Source organism: Mus pahari, chromosome 1 (assembly GCF_900095145.1).
Source record: "Mus pahari chromosome 1, PAHARI_EIJ_v1.1, whole genome shotgun sequence".
Taxonomy (NCBI): Eukaryota; Metazoa; Chordata; class Mammalia; order Rodentia; family Muridae; genus Mus; species Mus pahari.
Genome location: NC_034590.1, coordinates 17,422,589 through 17,426,614, shown reverse-complemented (window position 1 = coordinate 17,426,614; position 4,026 = coordinate 17,422,589).

The window sequence follows — 4,026 nt, the reverse complement described above, 5'->3', positions numbered from 1 at the left end:
TGTGAATGGGTGAGGTGCTGATCCCACCCTTGAGCTGAGCTGTGGAGCATTGCACACGACAGCTGTATGACACACACATGCTAGCAAGCCTCGGTCTGTGTGCAAGATACACGAGGAAGTCCAGTGTTCCCCAGGACCCAGTCTCTGATGCCATCCCAAGATCCTGCCCCAGGGATGAGGCTCAGGGATGAACACAAACATCCTACTCCACTTATTGGGTGACATGAAGTCTGCTAGACTTTGTCCTGAGGTCTCATCTCAGAGCACGCTGCCCCTGCCCTCCCCACTCCCCACAGTTCCCAGCAGTAAAAGTTCCCCCTCTCTGCGGCCCTTCCCTAAGGAGTGGAGGGTAAAAGAATCTCACAGCATACATGGAAGACAGTATTCACTGGGGGTGGGTGGGTCACCTAGGCCGAGGGAGCCCAAAGTCACTTCTGTTGGTTCTAAAACTGACCCGGTGTACAGGGTATGGTATATTCACAGACTCACTGTACGTAACTTCAGATTACTTTGAAATGCAGGCCCTCTTTTCCTCTGCCCTCCAAGTGCAAGAATTACACGCCTGCACCAGCACACGCTATGTACACAGAGAAGGCACTGGGCCCAGAGTTTCCTGCATGCTATGGTGCACTCTACCATCCGGCCTTTTTGTGGGTTCTGGGAATGGAACTCAGATCCTCAAGCTTGCAAGGCAAGGACTCTACTGACTGAGCCATTTCCCTAGCCTGACCTTGAACCGACCTTTCTGAGCCAACTCCCATGTGCTGGGATTCCAGGTGGACACCAGCTCTCTCCGCTTATTCCAGGCTGGGGATAGAACCCAGAGCGGTGTGCGTGGGATAAATGGAAGGGTGTTTGGGGTTTCCCTCTTTTCTTTTTTCTTTTTTTCCTTTTCTTTCTTCTTCCCTTCTACTATCTTCCCACTGAAGTCTGCCATTACCCTTACTGCATGGGAATTTCCCAGGGACATGAACAATGGATAATTAAATTGTGCTGAAATTATAACATGATGAGGACTTCTAGGGAGCACAGTCTGGGAAGGGGAGACAGACGGTTATTAAAGAATTACACCGTGGCAATTATCACAGCTTTAGGGCTGGCATCCCAGGGGGACTCCTTTGGGAACCCAGGGAGGCAGCTGACAACTCCCCAGGGGCTTTTACAGCCTGGCTAGGCAGGGTATGCCTGCCTGCAACCTCAGCGCTCAGCAGGCTCAGCCAGGGGGATGGCTGTGAGTTGGAGGCTGGTGTCAATTACATAGTGATTTTGAAGCCAGTCTAGGCTTCACAGTGAGCTCCAGGCTAGTCTGTGTTACAAAGTAAGTTCCAGACCAGCCTAGCCTAAAGTACTGGACTCTACAAAACCAGGAATTAAGAGAGACACTGCAGAAGTTAAGGGCACTGCCCTGCTTGTGAAGAGGACTCCCGAGTTCAAATCCCAGTACCCACACTGGGCGGCTCACAACTCTAAACCTTCAACTCCACGGGGTCTGTTGCATTCTTCTGACCTTTGAAGACATCTGTGCACATCTGCTTTTAAATGTGAAAACAAAGACAGTGACAGTGTACTCATACACATAAAATAAACAAATCTTTAAATAAAACTTTAAAAAAAGGATTTAATAGGTTTTTACAGCATAATAGCTCTATTCTATTCTATTCTATTCTATTCTATTCTATTCTATTCTATTCTATTCTATTCTATTCTATTCTATTCTATTCTATTCATTTAAGCTAATCTGGCTACCTCCCAGCCAAAATCCCTGAGATAGTTGCATTTTAGTATTGGTCTGGCTCTCTCAGCTTCAGCTGTGTTCCTATGGTGGCCTTTCTCATGGTGAATTCTCTCTCTCTCTCTCTCTCTCTCTCTCTCTCTCTCTCTCTCTCTCTCTCTCTCTCTCCCCCATCCCTGGTTGGGATCAGAAGTCTAATCCTGTTCTCTCTTTGGCACAGCCATTGGCTGATCATCTTTTATTGACAAGTCAGAGAATAAGTGGGGAGCAATGTTTACACAACTTTCAGGCAGGGGATATTTAGGGTAAGCGTTACAATGCCACGTGCAAAGAAATCAGTGTTTGAATAATACAAGGATAACCTTGACACAGGGCACAATAACATTATGCCTACAATACTGCACATATGGCCTAACTCCAAGAGACCAAGAAGGGAGAGAAAAAAATTTACAAGGCTGCAAAGCAAGGTCCGAAGAGATCTATTATGGATCTTAAACACAGTATCCATCTCCTCTGACTTCGCATAATGTCGTCCTTCTCCCTTGGTTGACTGAAGGCCAGGCAGTACAAGGGCTGCCAGTTTTCGATAGTGCAGCCACCTCTCCTACGCTAATCTGTACGATTTCCTCCTTGACCGTTTCCTGTTGTGCCATCCTTCTGTTTTTTTTCTCTGTCCTAAGGACATCTATAGGACAGAGACCATTCAAACCCCAGAGTCGTGAGAATGGTGGGTTTTGTTGTTTTATACCCATGTATAATGAGTACATAGGCCAAGGAGAAGAGCCCAGCCTGCCCTGGGTGACACTAGGCTGAACAGAGTAGGCTGTCGAGCAGTGTCTGACCGTGCATTGCTCCGTTTGGTAAAGTAGTTGGTTTGGCTTGGGTTACTCCATTTTCAGCACATCTGGCACGACACGTGCTTGTATCTAGAAGCAAATAGCTTCTATTTGCCAGCACAGGAGCCACAAAGTGATTTTTATCTAAGACAGTTAAGGAATCAATCCACACCAGGCTGTGTTGGCATGGGCCTTTAATTCCAGAACTCAGGAGGCAGAGCCAGGTGGTGTTAGCACCAGGACACTCCAAGCCCTGGCCTAACCATGTGACCCTGGACCTGCGTTGTCAGGACAACGACCCTCAATCCCACAACTCACCTGGCTCAGTCCCCACCCTCGTTGGTGTGACATCATTTTCCATATAAATTAGGGGATCACCCCCTCCTCGTTCTCTTCTCCTCTTCTCTTCCCCCTTCCCCCTCTTATCTTCTCTTCCTCTTCCTCCTCTTCTTCTTCTCTTTCTCCTTCTCCTCTTTCTCTCTCTCCTCTTCTCTGCTCTTCTCTTCTACTCACTTCACTGCCCCTGCCCATCCCTGCTTAATAAACCTCTCTCACGTGGAATCACCTTGCCGTGGTCTGCTGTTTGGTTTATCTGCCCCAAACATAAAATTGGTGCCAACACCTGGGATGGATAAGCAAAAAACAAACAAACAAACAAACAAAAAAACCAGCAGCCACCAGTGCCTGGTGTTGCCCGAGGGGCACCCAGTGGACACAGTGGTGGGTACCGAACACAACATCCACGGTAAGATTCCCACTGCTTGCAGCTGTTCGCACGCTCCAACCCTCTGCACAGCGGCTTGCAACTTTCCCTCCTCCCTCTGAGCCAGAACTCTTGGCAACCCCACCTCCCCTTGTGTTTAAGCCTTTGCCCCAAGCAGTTACAAACGACCAGGGGGCTCACACAAAGGCCTAAGGAGGCAAGGGGGGAGGAGTGTGGCTGTCCACCATTTCCACCATGTGACCCACAGCTGTCCCAAGGCACAGAAACTTTTAAGTGAGCTGCGCCATTTCCACAGTGCCTTATAGGCTGGGCTTCCATGTTCCCATTTTACCAGTTCGCAAAAACCTCTCACATAGACACTGGCTTACTATCAGCAGGGCCTGTCAGTGGGACGGGGCCTCCAGTTCATGGAACAGAACCTGGCCAGTTCTGCCCGAGAACTAGGGGCTACTGACTCAGCTGGCATAGAAGACACTGCCCATCTGGATCCTGCTCTCAGAAGCTGCTCTGGCCAGGGTGGAGCACTTCCCACAGTAAGTCTGGGACTTACTGGGTAGCCACTAGAGGTCCTCATGACGACTTGGGCACTCTAGCCTGGCTGATTTCCTTTTTGGTTTCTGAGTTGTTCTCTGGGACACTGGTAGAACATACCAGGAACTTCCAGAGCATGGGCAACCACATGTCCTCAGAGAAAGCCTTGAGTCCTTAAAGATCCGCCTCCTTTAAAGGCATCA